This window comes from Pinus tabuliformis, chromosome 8, assembly GCF_031772625.1.
Source record: "Pinus tabuliformis cultivar Carrire ecotype Pingquan chromosome 8, CPIR1, whole genome shotgun sequence".
NCBI lineage: Eukaryota > Viridiplantae > Streptophyta > Pinopsida > Pinales > Pinaceae > Pinus > Pinus tabuliformis.
In genome coordinates this window covers 1,825,091,566-1,825,118,224 of record NC_142294.1, presented here as the reverse complement: position 1 = coordinate 1,825,118,224, position 26,659 = coordinate 1,825,091,566, and the positions used below count along the sequence as shown (strand labels likewise).

At 39.1% G+C, this 26,659-nt stretch overlaps 1 pseudogene; it reads left to right on the top strand.

The window, feature by feature from the left end:
• LOC149243565 (protein ZINC INDUCED FACILITATOR 1-like) overlaps nucleotides 1–25,695 on the top strand; it is a 115,380-nt pseudogene extending 89,685 nt beyond the window's left edge.
• Nucleotides 25,696–26,659: the final 964 nt, after the last annotated feature.

Below are 26,659 nucleotides of genomic sequence, written 5' to 3'. Positions count from 1 at the left end.
CCTCTCTAGAAAGTTTCGAGACTAGAACACAATCTGATGCTATAAAAACTAACAAGAACCATAAATGTTTGAGTGTACCAAGTGTAGCTTTCCCTTAGACTTGGTCTTGTTGTGAGGAAACATGACCTATGATTTCCTTCCAAGCACACACCATATACACACCCCATCCTCCTTAACCATTTTCTTTGAAAAACTTGTAACCATTTGTCATAACATAGAAAGAGCCCTATAATGTAGGTGTCCCATCCTCTTGTACTAGATCTCACTTTGGCTATCATTCTCATGTATGAAATCCTTCACTAGTTTTTCTCTCAATGGATATATATTTTTCTCTCTTCTCCCAATCACTTGCTTCTTGCTAGTGTGAAATTTCCATGAATGCACCAACTAGAGTTTAATCTTCTATTTGTTAGCAGTTTATTTGTTTATCATAAATAATGATTAAACCACTGATGCACTCTTCATAATAAAAATACATTGCTGAATATAAATCGGGAACTGAGAAATAGATGCACACATATAAATAAAATATACACTAATATTTTTTGGACTAAACATCCCTGAAAAAACCCTGAAGGGAAAACGAGTGCAGCGAATGAGGGTTTATTTTATTATGTAGCAATTTGGAAATTATTACAACTGGATGCTCCACAGGCAATGTTCTAGAAAAATACTAGCGAAAACAGCTCTGGAGATCCAAGATCTCCTCTGTAAAATAACTCAACCTCCTCTGGCCTACTCACACCCCACACTAGCAACTCATATTGTTACCTAGAACACACACTGCAACCTTTGGATCCACTTGAACTACATGGAAATTGGCTCAAAATGAGTCGCCTTGCCTCCCTTGTCATTGGAAATCACTCACTCTGCCTTTCGGAATTAGATCCAGCCTTTAGGTACTGATTTGTGGCTCTTTCAACAACTCACACTGTGGTTTCTAGCTATTCACAATTCTTGTACAACCTCCTTTGCAAATGAATTCAGCCTCCCTTTTCTTACCACTCCGACACTGAAAACTCACTAGGAATATCTCTAGAATCTTGCTCCCAAATTATTTGTTTCTCCCTCTCTCTAATGCTCTCCATCTGGCTCAGATGGTACCCTTGTTGAACACTACAAACTAGGTATCTTGATCTGCCTCTCACAACTTGATCACATTGATGTTATCTCCAAGCCCTTTGACCTACTCTTATAATCTCTCTTTGAGTCTTCAATGACCATGATTTAATCTTCATCAATGGCTAAGATCGATTAGACTTCATCAATAGAAGCCTCTAGAGAAATCTCAACCATCCTTAATTAATTAACTTTAATTTACCACTTTTCCTAAGTTATACATAGGAAATAATTGAATTATTGAAAATTAATTTAATTAAGGTGTTTCCCAAGCTTATCTTGCAAAACCTTTTTTGGGTTTTGGAGATCTAGTGTTCCTTAGCCTCTTACCATCACCTAAGAGTACAACACCTGTCTGACGCTACCATAAACTAACACTCCCTCTTAGTGAGGAAGGTGTTCTCCACTACACCCATCACACATCATGTAGCTAGACTATCACACATTGTTGATTTTTGACATTTGTTTCACCTCCTTTCTTCTAATCTCAACTGATTTGATTCCATATAACTAGAAAACATTGTGAAGAATTCAACCTCCAACACTATCAATCAAACATTGCACATACTATGATCCACGCCACACCATTCTTGCTACTGATATGTTGTTGTTGAAACTAATGAAATAGTGAGTCTAATCTCACATAATCACCCTTTGAAATAGAACTAAAAAATCATCTCTGGATGGAAACTCCTACATGGATTCTCACTCTGGCTAGAACTGCACCTATAACCTGCAAATGGGCAATTCCAAATACCTCCTCCAATCACATTAATTTCCTACAAATTAAAATGGAAACTCAATCTCTAATAATCTATTATGCCCCTAAAACTGGCTCTGGAACTGTCACATGAGTTATAACTACAACTAGCTCAACACTATCTATTGAGAATCTGACTGCACCCAACTGGCTTTTCACTGACTCTACAATATCTAATTGTAACTAGCTTTGCAATGTCTTTTGCATAAATTAATACGCATATGACATTGATCTCCTGCTACTGTGACGTTGGGCTCGTGTAGCAAAGGCATTGATCCATGTGAACAATTACCAGAGCTTATCTAGAATTTTTGCTACTATCTTTGGACCTTACCTATATTGGTAATCTAAAGCATCATGTTCCTCCATCTGGAGATATTGTTGCTATCAATGTGAATTCCTCCAATCGAGTGGATAACTCATTGATCTTTGTTGAATTTGTTATATCCTATTAACTTTGGCAGTTTGAGGAAAAATTCCCTCCTTTGGACAATCTTCCTCATCAAGGAAGACCCCTACTAGCCCTTGGAAGAATTTAACTTGTTAAGCAAAAACATATTTAAATATGAAACGTGCATGTGCACAAAAAGGACAGGTCAACCCAAAAGGAAATTAGACACCCTTGAATGGCTATAAATACAAGTCAAGTGGCCCTCGTTTGGAGATTATCAATCATTCTTCTTTCTTTGCTTTGGCTTGCACAAGTCTAAGGTTCGTTCACAGAAGTTGGTTCGCACAAGTATGAAATTGCAAGGTCTAAAGCTCCCACATGTGACTAGGGTTTTTGGTTTTCAGTCGTAGGGTTTCCACAAGAGATTTTCAATTGCAACAGCATGCAAATACACTCTCTTCATGCGGTTGGAATCCAGAGTTTGATTTTGACAATTGATCGTAGATTCTGATGGTTGATGACAGTTGACCACAAGCTAGTGAACAATGATTTTGATTAGAATTATTGTTGGGCTCATCTTTGAGATATCGTTTGGTTGATTTTTGTTGGATAGTCTTTTGGATAAAGAATTGGATCATTGTACTCTCTCTTTGCTTAAACATTCAATGAAAATCTAATAAGAAGAATAATTTGAAAGGTTTTTCCCCCTTGTGGGTTTTTTCCCTAGTCTTCGACCAATCTCAGTGTCTCTATATGTGGCTTCTTTTCTTTTATTATTCCTTTATGTTTCATTGCATTGATGATGATTTTTTTCTTTCTATATAATTGCATATGTTGTTGAATAATGCTATGATGATATGGGGTGAATTCAATGTATAAATTATGAAATGAAATTATCTAAAGCAAAGAACAATATAGCACTAAGAAAAATTAACATGTGTTCCCCCTTCTTGTCCTTCTTCCTCTTTGGACACTAGGTGACGTAGTGATCAAATTCACCGCATCTGAAGCACTTGACCTTCAACAGGTCTTTTCTCTTCTTCTCTCCTCGTTTTGAGCTTTATCCTTGACTAGGACCCTTATTTGTCTTTCCCTTTCCTACAAGGGCTACATTTTATTCTTTCTTCTCAACCTTCAATCCCTTTCCACTATTGCTAGTTCCACCTTCTGCAAGACTAATCCTTAGCTCCTCTTGAGTGAAATCACTCCACAAGTGTTTTGAATCTAACAGCTTGTCTTGTCCAATAATTCTTTGAACAAAAGTTCACCATTCTTTGGTAAACTCTTTTAGAGTTGTCTGCACCAGTTCACTATTGGTTGGCTTCTCTCCTATAGCTACAAGATCATCTTAGATTCCTTGAATTCTGGTGAAATTGGAAGTTATTCTCTCACCCTTCTTCATATTTGTTTTCCTAGCTTCTCCTAGAGAATCATTTTACAATTCTCATATTGATCATGGTACAACTTCGCTATGGCTTCCCACATTTCCTTTGTGGTATTCTTCTCTACAATATGCAAGGTGATATGATCATGAACCCCATCTGGGACCATCCTCTTTGCTTTGGTCATATCCTTCTTATAATCAAGATATTAGATAGGATATGTCAGTTCAGCTACAACTGTTGTCACGAACTCATTGAGACCATGCTCATCCAATAGGAATTGCATCATGGCCTTCCACACACCTAGTTTTGAGGCTTGATCAAGTCTCTCCTGTTATTTGTGTCCTGTTGTGGCCATTGCTAAAAAACTCAAACCAAATGGAGAAATATATGTTGGAAATATCCTTCTTTTTGGCAACTTGACCTTCTCTCTTCTACACGCACTCCCTCATAAAATGTATATATCTACTTCTTGTTGGAAATAATACTGAGAGGGGGGGTGAATCAGTATTATCAGAACTATAAAACTTTTTCAATGCTCAGAAACATATACGCTACTTTTGTTAAGTGAACCAGCGTGTACACGCAACTGTGTCTAAAGAAAACGGCGTATAACTAGAAATCTTATAATTCAGTTAGTTTATCTTCAGTTAAGTGCATAAGGACATTATTCACCATATTAAGAGTAAACAGATGCAGTAGAACATATCACACAAAAACCACACACATGAACACCATGATATAAGGTGGAAACCCAATGTGGGTGAAAACCACCTGCTGCAAGTCGTCTCTATCTTTCTTTAATATGAAACTTCAGTTTACAATCTTTTTGTACTGGTGCAGCCTTATACCAGTACGCAGGCTACAACCTGCAGAAGGCTACAACCTTCTCTCGTTCTCCAAATTTCCTTGGAAGGGAGCTCCAACCCCCTTTGCTCTTGTAGGTGCTGGCCTACAATCTTCTTTCTTTTAGGTACCACCTTTCATACATTTTCAGACTGGATATTCCTGAAGCACAACATTACAATCTGAAGACCACAATTCATTCAACTTTCACAACAGATCATTGAAGCACAAAACAACCAATACTAGCATCATCAATCTTTGAATTACTGAACCACTGAAACCCTGTCAATCACCAGTTACCAGAACACAGAGCAGACTACAGAACTCTGCAATAACAGTCAGATCCAACTGTAAACCCAAAAATCAAGCTTCAAAAGATATACGCTACTTCAATGAGAGCAACCCGCGTATACACGCGCTTTTACCGAAGACAACCTGCGTACAGATCTAAAAATAAATTCTCTCAACTTGCAGCTGTACCAGACATCAGTTAGACCCAGAACATAACATTGCGTCAGTATGCAGATCTAGAAATATGCATAATCAACCATATCATAATAGTGCATTTCAAATCATTAGATCCCGATCTATCCTTAGATCTAGTCTTCCATCAACCGAAGTGATCTCTCCTTAGCTTAGATCAAGCAACCCAGAACCTGCATACCAGATCTCTTTCTTTTTCAGATATTCAAGCCTTTTCAAAAGATATTCTTGCCTAATGATCTTCTTCTCCTTATATAGCCTTAGGCCTTGCTCAATACCAAGAGCCAAAACCATAGAGATCCAATACCATCAACTTAAAAACTAGGGATCAACACGTCTGTCGAGATACTTTGGTCCAAAGACATAGGCTCAAGTACCGAGGACTAACTACCTCAGACCAAAAGGAAGCTTCCCGACATATACGCCCTTTTCTGTTCATGCATCTGCGTGTATACGCGCCTTCGTATATAGCTCTCCTGCGTATACGCGACTTAGTATGCAGATCACCAGCGTGTATACGCAACTTGGACTTAATTAACCTGCGTATATGAGATTTCTCTTCATTCTGTAGTCTGAATGGAGATCTGTCATCAAAGAAAGTTGCCATCAAGGACAACACCTGTATCATAACACCACACCTGTGCCAAAATGCCAACAATCTCCCCCTTTGGACTTGATGGCAACCTTCAGATCCTTAGAATCATTCTCCCCCTTTGTCATCAAGGGCAAAGGGTTGTGCTCCCCGGAGGACATGCTGATACCTCTTCTTGGCTGTGCTGAATCATGCTCCCCCTGACTGTAGGCCAGATCTGCAAAAGATGTTCTTCAACAAGAACCAAGACTTATACACCATAAGGGACCTTCCTATCACCAAAAGACTCAATACATACATCCATACTCCCTACCAAGAGGGGACACATCAAAAACAACCAATTATATTACATCATTCATCCCAGGCATAGTGGGGAAACCAACATAGGCCGTTACATGACCTTGACACCATAAAAGAGATATCACAAAAGAGATACATGACATAGAGACAATAGATCTAGACCAAGACTTATGAAAGTCAACAGCAGCATCTGATAAACATCTTTTAGATCAGCAACCAGGATTTCTTTCTGAGCTCCTTCTCCTGAAACCAACAACCAAAACATCTAAATGCCAACAATGCTTTATGAGACTTTTAAGCTGCTCCCCCTAAACCTGTGCCTGCTGCACTCCCTGAAACTGTGCCTGAAGAATTCTGACATACCCATCTCAGACCTTTTCAAACCAGAGTTTGCCCTTGCTGTTAAGAACTCTATATACGCGATTTCTCCTGCATAAACCAGCGTATGTACGCGGATATACTTTCTGCAACAAGCGTACAACATACACGCGACTTACCCCGCATAAATCGGCGTATATACGCAGATATCCCTTACGTAACTTGCGTATACCAACTTTTCTGTAGAACAGACAAGCTTTAACAGCAGGATGAAGCATCAACTACTCCCAGCTTTTGTCTGAGATATTCAAAAGTTTCCCTGGGCAGTGGTTTTGTGAGAATATCAGCAACTTGTTCCTTAGAAGGAACATACTCCAACTTGACCTTCTGCTCAAGCACTTGTTCCCGAAGAAAATGGTACTTGATTGGTATGTGCTTGGTCTTTGAGTGCATGACTGGATTCTTTGAAATGCTGATTGCCCTTGTATTATCACATAAGATAGAGACTGGTGGAGTGCAAGTGATTTGAAAGTCCTGCAAGGTCTGCATCATCCAAAGAAGTTGTGTGCAACAAGATGCCGCAGCCACATATTCTGCTTCAGCTGTAGATAAGGCAATCGAACTCTGTTTCTTGCTGAACCAAGATACTAATCTGGAACCCATGAAGAAAGCACCACCACTTGTGCTTTTCCTATCATCCATACTTCCAGCCCAATCTGCATCTGTGTAAGCATGAAGAGTGAGATCTGTATTTCTAGGATACCATAAGCCATAGTTTTGGGTCCCTTGAAGATACTTGAAGATTCTTTTGACTGCCTGAAGATGAGTTTCCTTTGGGTTGGCTTGAAATCTTCCAACAATTCCTACTGCATGTGTAATATCTGGTCGGGTACCTGTCAAATAAAGCAAACTCCCAATCATGGATCTATAAGTGGGTTGGTGAACTGCTGCTGATTCATCATTTGTACTGAGGCTGCATCCTGTAACCATGGGTGTACATACTGGCTTTGACTCTTCCATGCCATACTTCTTCAAGATCTTCTTGAGGTATTTGGTTTGAGACAAGAAGATACCTCCTTCATTTTGTTGGATTTGCAATCCAAGAAAATATGTCAATTCTCCAAGTAGTGACATTTCGAATTCTTTCTGCATAACCAAGGCAAAGTTTTGACTCATAGTCTCTTCATTGCTGCCAAAGATAATATCATCTACATAAACAACAAGAATTAGCAATTTGTTATTTTCAACTTTTATATAGAGATTGCTATCTGCTGATCCTTTTGAAAAACCTTGTTGGTGAAGATATTTGTCCAACCGATAGTACCAAGCCCTTGGAGCTTGTTTGAGTCCATAGAGAGCCTTTTTCAATCTGCATACAAGGTTTGGATCATTCCCAAGCATGAAACCATCTGGCTGCTCAATATATACTTCTTCTTCTAAGTCTCCATTCAGAAAGGCTGATTTCACGTCCATTTGAAATACCTTGAAGTTTTGAAAGCTTGAGAGAGCAAGGAACATTCGGATGGCCTCAAGTCTTGCCACAGGAGCAAAGGTCTCTTCAAAATCTATTCCTTCTTGCTGCGCATACCCTTTACAAACAAGTCTGGCGTTGTTTCTAATTACTTATCCATTTTCATTCAATTTATTCTTGAAGACCCATTTTGTTCCTATTACATTCTTATCTTTTGGTCTAGGAACTAATTCCCAAGTGTTGTTCTTTTCGATCTGCTCAAGTTCTTCATCCATTGCTTTGACCCAACATTCATCTTTGCATGCCTCTTTCACATTTTGTGGTTCAGTGGCGGAGAGTAATGCCAAATAGCTTGAAGCTTCTGCAAGTGTCCTTCTTGTTTGTACTCCTGCTTCTTTCTGCCCCACAATCTGAGATTCTGGATGATTCTTTTGAACATATCTGGATGGAGTCTTCTCTTCTATTCTTGTTTGCTCCTCTGGTTCTTCTTGAGGTTCTTCTTCTTCTTGAGGTTCTTCTTCTTCATCATTCCGCCTTTGAGGGTAGCCTTCATCTTCTTCAATGTCTTCATGATGAACTTGCCTAGGAATATATCCCTTCTCATCAACCACTACATCAATGCTGTCAACAATTCTGCCAAGTCTTTTATTGTAGCACTTGTATGCTTTGCTATGTGGAGAATAACCAAGAAGAATGCCCTCATCTGCTCTTGGTTCAAGTTTGCCAAGTTGCTCATCAGTATTCTTAATATAACATTTGCTCCCAAAGATTTTGAAGTGCTTCACCGAAGGAGTCTCACCACTCCAGAGCTCATGAGGTGTTTGAGTGCTGTTTACTCGGACATTTGTTTTGTTAAGAATAATAACCACAGCATGTGCAGCTTCACCCCAGAAGGTTGCGGGAGTACCTGATTCATCAAGCATAGCACGAGCCATTTGTTGGATTGTTCTGTTCATTCTTTCCACAATCCCATTTTGCTGAGGAGTTCTAGCTGTAGAGAATTCTCTTCTTATCCCATGTTCTTCACAGAAATCGAAAAATTCGTTTGAGGTAAACTCCCCACCTCTGTCAGATCTGAGGCACTTAATTTTGTGTCCTGATTCATTTTCAACCAAGGCTTTGAAGGATTTGAATTTTTCGAATGCTTCATATTTGTGCTTCATGAGCCCTAACCAAACAAATCTGGAGAAATCATCAATGAATAATATCAGATATTCTTCTCCTCGAGGTGTCCTCTTCCTAAATGGACCACATACATCTGTATGGACTAGCTCGAGAGGCATGCTAGCTGATCCTTCCTTCTCTGGAAAGTTAGTTCTGGTTTGCTTTCCAAACTGACAAGATTTGCATATGGTATTGTCTGGAATTTTGATATCTGGAAGACCACGAACTGCCTGATATTTGCATGCTTTCCTTATTTGTGAAAAGCTTAGATGCCCCAACCTCCGATGCCATAGCCAATGTTCATCATCCTTGCTTAAGTAGCATTGTTGTCTTTCCTCAAAGATATATAGATTATTTGGAGTCCTTCTTCCTTTGATCACTGTTTTACCTGTATCAAGATCGCGAACACAACATCCATTTGATCTAAATATTACCTCAGTTCCTTGGTCGCACATCTAACTGACACTCAGAAGATTATGCTTCAATCCATCAACATATAAAACATTTCCTGCTTTGACCTTCTCTTTCAACGAAGCAACACCTTTTCCTTTTATGGCTGCAAAGATATCGTTCCCAAAAGAAACTTTCTTCCCCTTTTCTAATGCGGTATATGACTCAAGCTTTTCTTTGTCCCCTGTCATATGCTTCGAACATCCGCTGTCAATGTACCATAGACTTTCTTGACCTTCTGCATAAAAGGCTATCCCACATCTTTCTGGTTGTGATTCTTTTATTCTCCATGTTCTAACATTTGAGGTTTGTTCCTTCTGAGTTGTCTTTCGGAACCTGCTCCTGCATTCAGAGTCTTCATGACCAAAGTTATTACAAATAGAGCATTCAAATTCATTTTCAAGAACCGAAAAATTGTTATAAGTCCTTTTCATGGTTCCAGTCATTCTCCCTTGCTTTTGAGCTTCTCTAGTCATGATTGTTTTGTAGGCAACACATTGAGCTGCTTTGTGACCGAAGTTATGGCAAGAAAAGCATTGGCCATTAAAGAAACTTCTGCGATAATCAGATCTATCATCCAACCGATTGTAGCTTCTATTCATTCTTGGAGCAAATTGGGAAGATTTTACCTGTGGCTGATTGTAGCTTCTGTTTGTCCTTAAGGCAGTTTGTCCCCGAATTTCTTGATGGTCTTTATTTGTTCTTGAGGTAAACTGTCCCTGATTCACCTGATGACTTTTATTTGGCCTTTGCTCGCTTCTCCTTGCTGCATCAAGATAACTTTTAGAGGTAGAGGCTTGAGATGTTTCTCCATTATATCCAAGACCTGTCTTGATCAGAGGAGATCGCTGCACATTGATAATCTCATCCAAGGTTTCAGATCCTTTAACAAACTTAAGATTAATTTCTTTGGTTTTCTCAATCTCCTTTCTAAGACAAACAATCTCACATTCCAATTTTTCAAGATGTTTTTCCTTTTCAGCTAGTTGACATTGTAGAGAATCAATAATAGCACTCTTCTCTTCTAAACAAACTTTGAGATCTTTCATTTCTTCATAAAAGCCTTCTACATCTATAGCATCCATGTAGTCATCATCTTCAAAAGCCATTAAAAGTTTATATCTATTACCTTGTTCATCTTCATCACTATTTGAAAGTCCATCACTATCTTCATGAGTGTAATATCTTTTCTTCTTTTCATATTGTTTCTTGTTCCATTTAACAGGTTCCTTTCCCTTGTCATTCTTATCTTTGTGAGGACATTTGGCAGCATAATGACCTACTCTTCCACAAGCAAAGCATTTAAAAGGTAACTTACCTCTGAACCTTCCAGAACCCCTTTGAAGATTTCTGACAAAATTTGATTCCTCTTCTTCATCTTCTGGCAGGTGACTTGCTTCATAATAATCTTCTTTGCATAAAGCCTTGAAGGCAGCTTCTCTTCTGTCTGATGGACCTCCCTTTCTCATTTCATAAGCGGTTAGAATTCCGTGTAGCTGAGACATAGTAAGAATTTGCAAATTTTCCTTTTCTTCTATGGCAGACACTTTAGATTCAAACTTGGGGGACAAAGATCTTAGAACCTTTTCAACCACAATAGCCTCTTTTATTTCTTCACCCAAGTTTTGCATGCAATTGACAATCTCATCTACCCTAAGGAAGTAGTTAGCCACACTTTCATCATTATACATTCTGAGAGTCTCATACTTAATCCTGAGAGTTTGAAGTTTAGCACGCTTTACCTGATCGCCTCCTTCATAGCTCGTGACCATTTTATCCCATATTTCTTTTGCAGATTTATAGTGCATTACCTTCATGAATTCTGATTGAGAGATGCATCCCAATAGAGTATTGACTGCTTTCGCATTTGTTTCATATTTCTTTTTCTCGGCTGCATCTGTAGGAGTAGCTGAAGGAAAAGTGTAGCCTGTCTCTACGATGTTCCAAACTTCTGTACCAAGAGATTGAAGATAGGCAGTAACTCTTACCTTCCAATAATTGAAGTTTGTCCCATCAAAAACCGGTGGCCTGATTGATGCTTCTTTCTCGTAGTTGCTCATGATGAACGATCTACCTTCAAGCGGTCAAGCTTCTCTGAAGCACCCAGCTCTGATACCAATTGTTAGAAATAATACTGAGAGGGGGGGTGAATCAGTATTATCAGAACTATAAAACTTTTTCAATGCTCAGAAACATATACGCTACTTTCATTAAGTGAACCAGCGTGTACACGCAACTGTGTCTAAAGAAAACGGCGTATAACCAGAAATCTTATAATTCAGTTAGTTTATCTTCAGTTAAGTGCATAAGGACATTATTCACCATATTAAGAGTAAACAGATGCAGTAGAACAGATCACACAAAAACCACACACATGAACACCATGATATAAGGTGGAAACCCAATGTGGGTGAAAACCACCTGCTGCAAGTCGTCTCTATCTTTCTTTAATATGAAACTTCAGTTTACAATCTTTTTGTACTGGTGCAGCCTTATACCAGTACACAGGCTACAACCTGCAGAAGGCTACAACCTTCTCTCGTTCTCCAAATTTCCTTGGAAGGGAGCTCCAACCCCCTTTGCTCTTGTAGGTGCTGGCCTACAATCTTCTTTCTTTCAGGTACCACCTTTCATACATTTTCAGACTGGATATTCCTGAAGCACAACATTACAATCTGAAGACCACAATTCATTCAACTTTCACAACAGATCATTGAAGCACAAAACAACCAATACTAGCATCATCAATCTTTGAATTACTGAACCACTGAAACCCTGTCAATCACCAGTTACCAGAACACAGAGCAGACTACAGAACTCTGCAATAACAGTCAGATCCAACTGTAAACCCAAAAATCAAGCTTCAAAAGATATACGCTACTTCAATGAGAGCAACCCGCGTATACACGCGCTTTTACCGAAGACAACCTGCGTACAGATCTAAAAATAAATTCTCTCAACTTGCAGCTGTACTAGACATCAGTTAGACCCAGAACATAACATTGCGTCAGTATGCAGATCTAGAAATACGCATAATCAACCATATCATAATAGTGCATTTCAAATCACTAGATCCCGATCTATCCTTAGATCTAGTCTTCCATCAACCGAAGTGATCTCTCCTTAGCTTAGATCAAGCAACCCAGAACCTGCATACCAGATCTCTTTCTTTTTCAGATATTCAAGCCTTTTCAAAAGATATTCTTGCCTAATGATCTTCTTCTCCTTATATAGCCTTAGGCCTTGCTCAATACCAAGAGCCAAAACCATAGAGATCCAATACCATCAACTTAAAAACTAGGGATCAACACGTCTGTCGAGATACTTTGGTCCAAAGACATAGGCTCAAGTACCGAGGACTAACTACCTCGGACCAAAAGGAAGCTTCCCGACATATACTCCCTTTTTTGTTCATGCATCTGCGTGTATACGCGCCATCGTATATAGCTCTCCTGCGTATACGCGACTTAGTATGCAGATCACCAGTGTGTATACGCAACTTGGACTTAATTAACCTGCGTATATGATATTTCTCTTCATTCTGTAGTCTGAACGGAGATCTGTCATCAAAGAAAGTTGCCATCAAGGACAACACCTGTATCATAACACCACACCTGTGCCAAAATGCCAACACTTCTGCACTTCTTTCTGATGTCCTTCCATGAACTCTCACTGCCTATTGCTTCACTGAAAAACTGGCTCTACCTCTCAAAAATCCTTTTCTGGAATCTAGCACACGCACTACCAACTGTGAAACTCGTATTGGCTAGACTAACAAGTCTTCTACTGCCTTTGCTGCTAGAAATCACAGCCTCCTTTCCTGCAACTAGAAAACTGAAAACTCTCTAAGAAATTCTGAAAATTTCCTCCTCTATGTTCTTTTCTCTTCTTTTCCTATGCAAATCTACAGTTGGAAATCTCTGCGCCCATAAATACTCTGTGAATTTCTTGATTTTCTCACTGAAACCCTTTATTCAAACAATCTATTGCCTGTTGTTGTTGCCTCTGGGACAAATTGAGCTGATTTTCCTTCCCCAACAACTCACACTATTTGGTTGGCTTATGTAGATATGGAAATTGGTGCTTAATATTTCCCTCTGAAAATACACAATTTCACTTCCTTCGCTTTTGAGCCTCCAATCTGATCAACAATGCTCTGATACCATGTGAAATTTCCATGAATGCACCAACTGGAGTTTAATCTTCTAATTGTTAGTAGCTTATTTGTTTATGGAAAATAACTATTAAATCACTAATGCACTCCTCACAATAAAAATATGTCGTAGAACATAAAATTAGGAATTGAGAAATAGATGCACACACATAAAAAATAGACACCATTATTTTTGGGCTAAATGTCCCTGGAAAAATCCTTAAGGGAAAACCAATGTAGCAGATGAGGGTTTATTTTATTATGCAGCAATTTGGAAATTATTGCAATTGGTTTTCCCATTGGCAACGCTCTGGAAAAATATTGGAAAAAATAAATCTATAGATCCTTGTTGGCTTATTAGGGCCTGACCCAAGTTCAGAGTTAGTTTAGCCAAACAAATCCTAGTAGTACTAGCCCTTTCGAAAACAGTCCACGGAGCGCGGGCTAAAGTCTCACCTGAAGTAGTATGGGAGAGTGCTAGAACTAGGTTTCTGCATGTTGGAGATGTCTGATGAGTTCAAGTGGTCCGCGGGTTGACCCTGTGCACAGGTTGCTTCGTGCACTTTCCCATACCTCGCGGCCCGATATACTGCCTATGCGCAGCCCTACCCAGGGTTGAATGTTGTGATTCTACGTTATTACCCAAGACTTTACTGATAGTCCAATGTTAGTTGATTATCTTAGCCTACTTGCATGCTTTAAGTTATACTTAACAACATAAACCATTCATACAGGTGTGCACAGTAAATAAATAGTATATTCGCAAATTATATCAAACATGCATTAACCCAAGAATAGATACACAGAATTATGATAAAACTCCTCTTTATTAATTCCTTCCTCCGTGCTCCTGGCTTTATCAATTAATATATAAGACAGTAAGGAGAAGCAAGCGTAAATGAAGGCAGGCGTAACTTACTATTAGGGCAGGAAGAGAACAGACTCGATTATGCCCTGCACACTCAACTGCAAGGGTCTGTGAACTCAACTACGGACTACTATGCCTTTGTGCACTCAGCTGCAGAGCCTTCTCCTGCTCTACGACCCAAAGACACACTTTACACTTTTGACTCAATCACTTAGACTTGTTATCCTTCTCCATTTCTCTCCCTCTTTCCACTTAGAGCCTCACTCTATTTATACAATCCCATGGTCTGCGGACTATGGGTAGGTCTATCCAGCTGACATTACATTACAAAACTAGGGTGGACAACCCTATGACTCTATCATACTTTTTGCGCTCCGCACCCGCAATTCGCGGAGCTTTACAACAATATTGGCTCAAAACTTGGGCTTTGAACCCCAAAACATACCTTGGGGGATTCCATGCCCAACAGGCCCCCAACACAAACATTGTGACTCGCCCTCGAGTCACTCCTTCAGCACAGCGATCTTTGCGTGGAGTCCCTCCAAATGTTCTCGAACTGCGAGGAGGTCATCAGCGCACTGAGTTGTTTCTTGCTGGATCTGTTGCATACGTTGTCTTGAGACCTCTGTGTCTGAACTGCTTCCATACATCTGTACATGTATATGTTGCATATGTTTATAGTCTCGCGCCTTTGTTCGAATCCTTGGAACGCGAAGACTGTGCTTCTACCGGCTAGTCAGATAGCTGGCCCACCCGTGTACGGATTAAAGCGGTTGCCATTCACTTTGCCTGGGAAGGGTTCTCCATTTAGTTTGACTAGCTGGACCGCGCCTTCGCCTATGACCTCCATAACCACGTATGGTCCCAGCCAATGCATTCTGAACTTTCCCATAAATTTTTCAAACTTACTGTCATACAGCAGCACTAAGTCATTTACCTTCAAGGTGCGCAACTTAATATGGCAATCATGATAGGCCTTTTCATGTTGCTTTTGTACTTGCTGATGAAAACCAACCAAGAATCATTCCTCCTCAAGTTCTTCCAATTGCGCGAGCCTTTCTTATAGAGCTTCGCAATCCGTCATACCTGTGAGCGTTGTTATGCACAGATTAGGTACAATATATTCCATTGGAATGACAGCTTCCACGCCATAAACTAACCGAAAAGGTGTTTGTCCCGACAGTTTCTTGCACGTTGTCCTATAAGCCCATAGTACTGCAGGTACGTGCAGGTCCCAATGGCTTCACTATGCATTGCACACTTTCGTTAGCGTAGTCTCCAGTATTTTGTTGAATGCTTCTACTGTCCCATTAGCTTGTGGGTGATAAGGTGTGTTATTCTGATGATACACCTGGAACTCTTCTGTGAGCACGTTGATGGTTTCGTTCAAAAAATGTGAACCGCGATCAGTCATTAAGATTTTCAGACAGCCAAATCGGGTCACTACGTTTTCAAACAAAAACTTCGCAGCCGTAGCAGACGTGCAGACTTTGACCGGCTGCGCTTCTGCCCAGCATGTCAAGTACTCCGTCGCGGTGATGATGTAGCGCGCGCCTATTTTTCCTTGCGGTTTGAGAGGTCCCACAAATTTGATTGCCCACATTCCAAAGGGCTGTAGCATCATTTGTGGATTCAATGGCATCTCGTCCCTCCGCAATGGTTTATTAGTCCTTTGACATATATCGCAGGCCTTACAGTGTGCTTTTGAATCCTGATGAAGGTTTGGCCACCACAACCCTCCGCGGAGAATCTTTTGTGTGGTCGCTCATCTGCCAAGTGTCCTCCTGCAGTGCCTCAATTTGCTTCTGTGAGGATTTGACTTCGTTCAAATTCAGGTACGTACCTTCACAGTATCTCATCATTTCCCATTTTGTATAGGTGCCCCGTAATGACAAAAAAATTAGTTGCGCGCACCACCATTTCCTTCTTCTGCTGGACAAAGTATTCCTTCGGCTCAGTTCCCGTTGTCAGAAAGTAGATTATATCTTCAAACTGTCCGCCCGCAATGCGCATAGCAAAAATTTGTGCATCAGGTAATCCTTCCTCCAAACTAGTAGGTTCCTCGTCCGTCTCAATACGCGACAAGTGATCCGGTCCTGCGTTCAGGCGTCCAAGTTTTACCACGACTTCAAAGTCATATTATTGGAACAATAAGAGCCACCTACATATGCAACGGAACCATTTGTTGTCTTATTGTGGCCTGTCCTAGGTTCAGAGTTAGTTTAGCCAAACAAATCCCGGTACTACTGGCCCTTTCGGCAACAATCCGTGGAGCGCAGGATGAGGTCTCACCTGAAGTAGTATGGGAGGGTGCTAGAACCAGGTTTCCGCACCCTAGAGATGTTTGATGAGTTCAAGTGGTCCGCAGTTTGACCCTGCACGCAAGTTGCTTCACGCACTTTCCTGTACCTCGCGGCCCGATATACTGCCTACATGCAGCCCTACCCATGGTTGAACGTTGCGCTTCTGCGTTATTACCCAAGACTTTACTGATAGTCCAATGTTAGTTAATTATCTTAGCCTTCTTGCATTCTTTAAGTTATACTTAACAACATAAACCATTCATACAAGTGCGCGCAGTAAATAAATAGTATATTCGCAAATTATATCAAGCATGCATTAACCCAAGAATAGATACACAGAATTATGATAAAACTTCTCTTTATCAATTCCTTCCTCGGTTACAAACTCGACTCCACCCTGCGCACTTAGCTGCAGGGGTCCGTGCAATCAGCTGTGGACTACTAGGCCTCTACGCACTCAGTTGCAGAGCCTTCTCCTACTCTACAACCCAAAGACACACTTTACACTTGTGACTCAATCACTTAGACTTGTTATCCTTCTCCATTTCTCTCCCTCTTTACACTTAAAGCCTCGCTCTATTTATACAATACCATGGTCCATGGACCATGGGTAGGTCTATCCAATTGACATTACATTACAAAACTAGGGTGGACAACCCTGTGACTCTATCATAATTTTCGTGCTCCGCACCCACAATTCACGAAGCTTTACAACAAGATTTGGTCAAAACTTGGGCTTTGAGCCCCAAAACATTCCTTTGGGGGGATTCCATGCCCAACAATCCTAGATGTCCTATGCAAAACAACATAGCTTCCCCTTCCCTGCTTGCACCCCATAATGGAAACTCACACTGCTGCCTATAACACACACTGCAACTGTTGGATCCATTCACATTACCTGGAAACTAGCTCAAATTGAGTTGTCATGCCTCCCTCTATCACCATAAACCACTTACTTTGCCTTCCAAAATTAGATTTGGCCTTAAACTATTGGTATGTGGCTCTTTCGGCAACTCAAATTGAAGTTTATGGCTATTCACATGGCTTGTATGGCCTCCTCTACAGATGAATTTGATCTCCCTTTTCCTGCCACTATAACATTGGAAAATAACTAGGAATCTCTCCAAAATATGTCTCCCCCTCTGTGATGCTCTCCCTCTAGCTTGAATTGTGCCCTTGCTGAAAACTACAAACTAGGTAGCTTGATTTTCCTCTCAAAACTTGATCACCCTTGGTGCTATCTCCAAGCCCTTTGACTTTCTCATATAATCTCTTGTGGATTCTTCAATGGCCATGATTTAATCTCTATCAATGAATAAGATCAATTAGACTTCATCAATAAAATTGTCTAGAGCAATCTCGAACATCCTTAATTAATCAACTTTAGTTTACCACTTTTCCTAACTTAGACTTAGGAAATAAATCAATTATGGAAAATTAATTTAATTAAGGTGTTTCCCAAGCTTATCTTACAAAACCTTTTCTGGGTTTTGGAAATCTAATGTTCCTTAGCCTCTTAGCATCATCTGAGACTAGAACACCTGTCCAATTCTACCATAAACTAATGGCTAGTATCAATTCATTTTGACCTAGAAACCACTTCACCTCACATGAAGTCGTCTTCTAGTCCTTTGTCTTCTATGGCTGAAACTGAAAAGAGATTCTTCTCCAAACCTAGTACAAACAACACTTAATTTTGTGAAGACGTCTTCTAGTCCTTTGTCTTCTATGCCTGGAAATGAAAGGAGATTCTTCTCCAAACCTAGTGTTAGTGTCAGTCAGTTTTTCCTTCCACCAGTGATCAAATGTTCACTTTCATAATGTCCATTAGATTTTAAGGTCATTTTTTTGTCATTTCACTAGGTCTTCTATGCAAAAACTTTGGTCACTGGTTAGTGTGTTTACGATTATTTCCACTCCTTCAAAGATTTCCATGTCCGGACGTTATCGTCACTCAGTTGGATGTGCTATCATTGAACATATCATGATCATCACTTCAATCAGGTCACCATGGTTTTCATTCCATTCAGTACCTCCATTAGGTCATTATGGTTTCACAATCAACAAATTCTCATTCCATGCATAAAAATCCAACAAAGGAGGAGTGGTAATAAGAAAGTTTCTTAATAAATATGATATCAAGTGTAATTTTATGTTTTCATATATAATAATTATTTCAAGGTTGTGAGTTTAAAGGTTGCAGTTCAATGTATAAAAAGAAGTTCAATGTTTCAAAAAGGCTCAATGTCTCCAAAATGTCATAAAGTGACAAAGTTTCAAAAAATTAAAGATCATAAAGTGTCAAGGGTCCTAATTTGAGTTTAAAAGGATAAGAGGAATTACATTCTAACTCCTTTTCACTTTCAAATGTCCAAGCATAGCTCATTTATTATCATGCAACAGGAAAACATGGTGAAAACTAATGGTTTTTGTTGTATTCCTAGTCAAATCCGACCCTTCTGAAGTGATTGCAACCCTTCTGTGCACAAATGTGACCCTTTTGAAGTGATTACGACCCTTATGTGCACAAATGCGACACTTCTGAAGTGATTGCAGCCCTTCTGTGCACAAATGCGACCCTTCTAAGGTGGATTGTGATCCTTTGGGAGTAAAGTGTGGCCCGTCTATCTAGGAGTTCGACCCATCTGTCCAGACTATCTAGAAGTGCGACCCATCTATCCAAAAGTGCAACTCTTTAGCAATTGCGACCTTTCTGAGCTAGATCGATCCAAAGGGCTTCTCTTCTTGTTTTTAAGGATATTTTAGAATTCTTCAAACCTCCAAAAATCATTCAAATACTTTTAAAGTTTCTGCAAACAATAAGTGAGCATCTACACCATCCTTTCAAAAAATTTCTCAATGTCAATTGATTGTTTCTCAGGGTTTCTCTCCAGCAAATTCTTGGTGAATAAACCTAGTTTCTATTGATCACCATTGTCATTTATCACCCAGAAACCCCTAAATTTAAAGTCTCTTATCATTCCACCACTCATTTTCCATTGAATTCATCAAACCCTAGCCTCCCACTACATTTCACCTTGGGAAAAACTTCCAATTCAGTTTTACCAACATCATCTGACTAGTGTTTTACCATTCAAAAAATCTAATGCAGGGTGAAAAAGAGAGTGAAAAGAAATTGCACAAGGGAGGCCATCATTCAAGGTTTGAGCCATCCAACCTGCGATAAATCAATGCTTCTCCATTTTCTCAGAAATGTTAGCTGTATGAAGTTTTGTGAGCAAGCATCTTTATCCAAAATTTCAACATAGATAAAATTTTCATAGCAGGTATTGAGTTCAATGTTTCAACAGGTATTATTTCCTCAGCCACAGGTATTCCAAATCATGGTGACACCTAGTTCAAAGGCATGGAATTGTCTCTTGATGATTATAAGATGTTCCTAAAACCTAATGTCAGAGAGACCCATGAACATGTTTTTCATTTTAGACATCTTCTTAACAAGTATGCCCCTTTAATGAAGCTTATCATGAAGTATTTTACATGTGAAGGTAGATTCTCTAGATTATATAGGTATCATGTTAGGTTACTTATGCATTTCACCTCTACAAGAACACTTAACTTGTGCAATTTTCTATCTTAGAGTGTGGTGAAAATGACTGAAAAAATTAACACCATGGGACAGCCTCATATCAAAAATTTGTTTCACCATAGTCTGATCAAGATTGTGGTTATCCATCAGCTCTTAGTCGAGAAAATCACTTGGGAAACCTTTTTGGATAAATTAAAGACTACTCTTGTCATTAGGCCCACTGTTTCTCCTAGCAAAAGAACATCATCAGGGCCTAGATTCACAAGGTCTATGAAGCATGGTTCAACAAACAAGCAGGAAAAGGTTTCAGAAGAACTTAGATGGAAGGTAACCACGACATACCAAATAGGGAACATGTTTGTGTTTTCTCCACAGATTGTGGAAGGGGCCAAGCCTTCTACATCATCACAACAGGGATTGCATTTGCAAGGTGAGGAGGCTACCCATCATGACATACAGATAGTGGACTTGGAGTCCTAACATGATCAGCAAAACCTGAAACTAGTTGTCAGAGAGAAGGATTCTCAGATCCGGGAACTTTTGGACAATGTAGCAAGAGAAAAATTTGTCATTTCCTTCCTTTAGCAAGAAAATGAGCAATTGAAGGAAAAGCAGTTACTTCTAGGAAAGGATTTGTTTAAAACTAGTATGCAAGACTCCAAGGGTAAAGCAGTGCTGGAACAAGATGAACAAGAGAGGGAGGTTGGGAGGAAGAGACCTAGGACAAAGGGTCTCAAAGGAAAATTGCAGAAGAAAAAAGACCAAAACCTGTTGAATGAGGATTTGAGTCTTGAAGACAGAATAGCTATGGAGATCAATGAAGACAAGGAATATTGGCTCAGAAAAGTAAATGATCATCTGGAGAAGCTTCTTGATAGAGCTAACAGGGACAATCAGATACTGAGGCATATGGCCCATCACTATCAAACAAGGAATCAGGTTGCACAAATCAGAATCAAGAGACTGAAAGCAAAACTGAAAGAGATCCAGGACAAGCAAAGGGAATCAAGAAAAAGGGGTAAGAGAGTGAAATTGATGGCTAAAACATCCAAGAATGTTTATCCTATCTTCGATAAATTCCAAGGAATAAATTTTGAAAGTTTTGGAGAAATTTGGATTTTTTTTGAAATTTTGCTGAAATAGGCACACTAAAGCACCACACTGAGGCGTGACCCTTTTTCCCTGGACATCCAAATGAGGTTTTTTGTACATATATGGATGCATTATGATGAGAACATGCCAAATATAATCATATTTTTGCATGAAGGATTCCCATTTTGATCAAAACCTCACCTTTTTCACCTCTCTGCCACTAAAACTGGATTGGCGCGACATTTCTGAGTCAAGTTGCGAGAATGAGTTTTTGGAGGCCTTCCCATGGGTCATTTTCCAAAATTCAAGATGATTCGAAAACTAGATAGAAAAAGATAATTTACCATTCTTTTATATTTCCATTTTGACTTGGGGAAGATACCTAAAAATGGCTTCAAACATGTGCAACCCTTCTACAAATTTTCCTGTTTTAGTGCATGCTGGTGCGACCTTTTCGCTGATTGGCACGACCCATCTGGTTCTAGTGCGACCCATCTAGTCTATTAACCTCTTATGTATTGAATGATTGAAATTTTGAGATTTTATGATCTATTAATGTTACTTTAAGTTTCTTAGTTGGTTTTTGCCTCACTTTATGAGGAAAATTGTAATTAATGAGGAGATATTTTCTCCTAAACTATAGCCTAAATTGTGGAAATTGTCTCAACTATCCTAGTTTTTAGTGAAGACTCATCAAAGCCAGTTATGATGAGACTTGAATAGAATTTTCAACCTGATGAGATGTCATATGATATATTTTCCTATATAAGATGAAAGGGAATCATTTTCCAAGGGTTGGACATTTGAGGAGAGAACCATTGTAGCTTATATTTGACATTTTGGAAATCAATAGACAGAGTTTCCATCTATTGTAGTGAGATTCCTGTGGTATGTGTTTTAGTAGTGTTTTATCTTCTGTGATCATATGTTTGAATGTATTGTATCTTTCATTTCCATTTTCATGTTTCATGTGCTTGTTTCCTAATATAATAAACATAATTCATTCATGTAATGCTCTGTTTTGGAGAAGCTTTCACATTATTGTTTATTTTTCTTTTGATATAAATGAATTCATGAGATCCATACTCGTTTAGAAACCCCACCTATCTCCCATATACATATCAACAAACCCTAAAGTGGTAAAGAGTGTGCCTACCTTGCCCCATTACATCTCTACAAATTTGATTCTCAAAGCCTAGACCTAGCACCCTCTAACCTAGCTACCTAGTTTTTATCCCTTATCCAGCAACAAAACCCTAAATCTTTCAAAACCTACCTGAGCTTCGCTTTCTAGCCTAAAACCATCTATCATCCAGTCATCTCTTGACTGTGATTCCATCGAGAGAGCCCTCACTAGTTTAGTAGGGATAGTTACCAAACCAAAATCTTGTTCTGTGGTTACCTCCGTCGATTTCCTCATCAGCCTGGGACATTGTGGGGGATAATATTTTGGCACCATTGTCATGGAAATGATTGTTATATCATTCCTGGGGTTAGTTCTATTAGTTCTTTCAAGACTGGTTCTGTGGATGATAGATTCCAGTATCCAAGAGAAGGCTGATTTAAGTAATCTCATCAAGTTCAAGGTGTAAAAACTCTAGCTCCTAAAAGATATACAAGGTCAAATTCTAACCCAAATCCACCTACTATTGTTGATGATCCAGAGAAGTTACTTAAAAAACCCAAAACTCCCATTCCTGAAAGTGAACCTAGAAAATTGGTAAAAACTACATCTCTACCTGATCAAGTATTGACTGTTGAAGATATTTGTTTTGATATTTAGTTTGAGCAATATTTGTTTCAATCTAAATCTGAGTCTTCCCTTTCGGAAGTGGTTTTTGATCCTATTAGGTTTGATTCCTACCTTCCTTCTGCTAAATCCCTCTTTTCCAAAACTGATCACGAGTTGTGGTTAAATTTTGATAAACTTCAAAGCTTAGCAGACCAACTTCAAATCACTACTGAGAAAGCTTACATTCAATATCAGCTTGAAAACTTGGCTACTACTTCCTCTTCTACTTCATCTCTAAACACATCAACTACATCATCTTCCATTGTTAGTTTACCACTCTGTATGCTAGTGTCATCATCTCCGTCAACACAACCCATTGTAGTACATCTTCTTCCTCCTCCAGTATTCATGGCATGGTTTTCTCCTTTACTATTACCTGGTCAACTTGCTACTCTACCTCAGAACTATGGTCAAAGACTCCCTGTGTTTGATGGAACATCAAAGATTACATCTCAGCAACATGTTGACAAGTTGATAGATTCATTGACCTTGAAGAGTTTGATGAGGAGGATGCAAAGATGAGAATCATAGCTCAGAGTTTTTTCGGAGATGTGAAGAAATGGTTTCGCAATTTGGCAGCCAATTCCGTCAATAGTTCCTAGCAGTTGATAGAGTTATTCTTGGCCCAGTGGCAAGAGAAGAAAAATCCATTACAGATTTTGGCTGAGTACAATGCTATGAAAAGAAACCCAAATGAGTCAGTGCAAGAGTTTACAACACGGTTCAATCTGGTTTATAATTCCATTCCTAATGACATCAAACCTCCCCCTGGTTTAGCCCTCCTCCACTATCTTGATGCCTTCGATCCAAACATGTATATCATCTTAGGGAAAGAGATCCTGCAACCTTGGAAGAGATGAAGCGCAATGATGTAAGTGTGGAAGCCAATTTGCTTATCAAAAAGTCAAAAATCAAATCGGAGAAACTTGAGAAGAAATTCACCATTAAGGAGGAGTCATCTTCTTCTTCTGAGGTAAAGCTTGACATTCTGATTAAAACAATGGAAAGGATGATAGACAAAATGACTATTGCTAATAGACAAGTGGAGCCTTCGATAAGGAATCCTAACTAAAGGGGCCAACAACAATCACAGTTTTGAAATAAGAAGAAAGAATAGAAAAATCAGGATCCTCAAGGACATATCAAAACACCATTTCATCAAAACTACACACAAGGCCCCGAAGACGATGAAGACGAAATTGTTGAGGCTAATCATTTCTTTGAAGAAGATGAATCACTTACCTTTTTTACTGAGGAAGATCAGTTTTTTTAGGAATTAATAACACTAAGTGATCAACAGCTTGTCCTTGCCAATGATGATTCATGGGCAATGCAGACCGGAGGGTATCAAAGGGAATATCAAAATGCCCTCAATCATTTACAAAAACAATACAACTTAAGGAGCAAAAATTCCCTGTCACATTACATCAAAAAAGGAAGAATATTCAGAAAGATGCACTGGATAAAGAAGCAACTCCTACAAATCAAAATAGAGAAAAAGAAATTGTCATTCCATGTCAGGATAAAAATAATGAAGATTCTACCAGCAATGTGAGGAAGGACAAGGAGGTTCAAACGGAAGGTCAGAAAAATGAATCTCAAGCCAAATGATAGCCTGAAAGGAAGGATACTACAGCAAAAAAGGTAGACAAGAAATCCAATCTGTTTAGCTTAGAGAATGAAATTGCCAAATTGAAGGTTTCAATTCCTCTAACTGAACTAGTTCATAATGAAAAGTACAAATTCCATATTGCTAAGATGTTGAAAGTAGATCAAATTTCAGAGTGTCAATGTTGCCAATGATGAGCCTGCAATTTTATTTAGTCCAGCTGTAGAGGGAATTCCTGAGGATAATGAAGTTCCTCCTTTCTATCTTAGTTTGAAACTCCATGAGTTTATACTCCATAATTCCATGTTAGATTCTGGTGCCTCACATAACCTAATGCCAAAAGCTATTATGGACAAACTAGGATTAGATATTACTCGACCTTACCATGATTTGTATTCCTTTGATTCAGGGAGAGTCAAATTCCTTGGCCTTATAAAATATCTAGTAGTGTCCCTCGATCAAATCCCGTCCAAAAATGTATTGATGGATGTAGTGGTCGCCGATATACCTCCACATTTTGGCATGTTGCTTTCACGGTCTTGGGGGGGGAACTAAAAGGAACCTTGCAACTTGATTTTTCATATGCTACTATATCAATATTTTGGCAACTCAGAAAACTATATCAGGAGAAGAAGATGAAATTCATGATTACTAGCAAAGAAATACGAAATAATCACCCTATCCATGTTGTACATACCAATCTAGAGTCTTTCATTTTGTATAGTGATTTGAATTCAGTTGATGATGATAGTCAAATTGTTCAGATTTCAAAAGTTTCAGATGTCATAAGTAGTGTACAGGAAAATTTGATTGAAAAAAAACAGGAAAATGATTCTAAAAGTTTGCAGCCGGAAATTTCATCTGAAGTGATTGTTCAATCAATGCCTGAAACTCAAATTGTTGAGAGTGTAATTCATCCTCCAGAAAATCAAAAATATCAGTCCTCTAAAATTACATTTCCCAACGAGGAAGAAGGCCTTTGGACCATGGAGTTTGATGGTGCATTGGGTAAGGAAGGAGCTGGAATCGGCATCTGGGCAGTGTATTGTTGAACTATCTTGTTGAAAATGAAGCTAAGGATCTGATGATTGATTTCCACAAGGGAGATTGTGGAGGCCACGACTTTTGGAAAACCACGTCCAACAAAATCTTGAAGGTTGGGTTTTATTGGCCTACTCTTTTTGCAGATGTTTATAGAACTGTAATGAGCTGCCATGAGTCCCAGATTTTTCAAGGGAAAATAAAAGCTTTGCCATTGCCTTAGCAGCCAGTTTCGGTCTCGGCTCCTTTTCAACATTGGGGTTTTGATTTTGTGGGATAAAGACATCCTTCATCATCTACACAGCACAAGTGGATCCTGATAGCCACGGACTACTTTACGAAATGGATTGAAGCAATTTCGACCATGCAAGCCACTGATTATGTTCCCATTCAGTTTATTGAAACTAATATCTTGTCTAGATTTGGTTGCCCACAGAAAATAATCACTAACAACGCTGCTACTTTCAAGTCCAAGAAGTTGGTGGAGGTCTGTGAAAAATACCATATTACGTTGGGGAATTCTACCTCTTATTACCCATAAGGGAATAGGCTTAGTTGAATCCTCTAACAAATCTCTTATCAACATCATTAAGAAAGTTTTGGAGGTTAATAAAAAGAACTGGCACAAAAAAATCATTAATGCTTTATGGGTAGACAAAGTCAGTACTAAAAAATCCATAGGCATGTCTCCTTTTCAGTTGCTGTACAGGGTTGATACTGTTTTTCCTTCATCCCTTGTTGTTCTCATCATGAAACTTCTACAGGAAGTAAGCAGCGAACTGAATGATGTGCAATAGAGGATAAGTCAAATGATCCATTTACAGCAAACTAGGGAAGAAGTATTTCAGAATACTTCCAAACTTCAGGAAAGGATTAAAAATATTTATAACCATGAGACCAAAGAAGACAACTTCAACATGGGTGATGTGGTTCTTCATTGGGATGCACAGAATGAAGAGAAGGGCAAACACGGTA